Here is a 379-nt window from a genome sequence, read left to right as displayed (position 1 = left end):
GTGGCACTGATCATATTTGATCACATTCTGGTTTTTTTGTTGTTGTTTTGTTTTGTTTGTTTTTGTTTTTATCTTTATCTTTTTCTTTTTTTTCTTTTTCTTTTTTCTCTCTTTCCCTTTCTTTTCCCACTGCTTCAGGTTTTTTCTGATTTGTTTAGAGTATATTTTCTGGGGACGTTGTTACTCTGCTAGCATTTTGTTCTCTCATTAATCTATTCTCCTCTGCACAAAATGACAAGACGGAAAAAATCACCTCAACAAAAAGAACAAGAGGTAGTACCGACTGCCAGGGACCTACTCAATACGGACATTAGTACAATGTCAGATCTAGAGTTCAGAATCATCACTTTAAAGATACTAGCTGGGCTTGAAAAAAATA

This window comes from Neomonachus schauinslandi, chromosome 2, assembly GCF_002201575.2.
Source record: "Neomonachus schauinslandi chromosome 2, ASM220157v2, whole genome shotgun sequence".
Taxonomy (NCBI): Eukaryota; Metazoa; Chordata; class Mammalia; order Carnivora; family Phocidae; genus Neomonachus; species Neomonachus schauinslandi.
Note: the sequence above shows the minus strand (reverse complement) of the source record.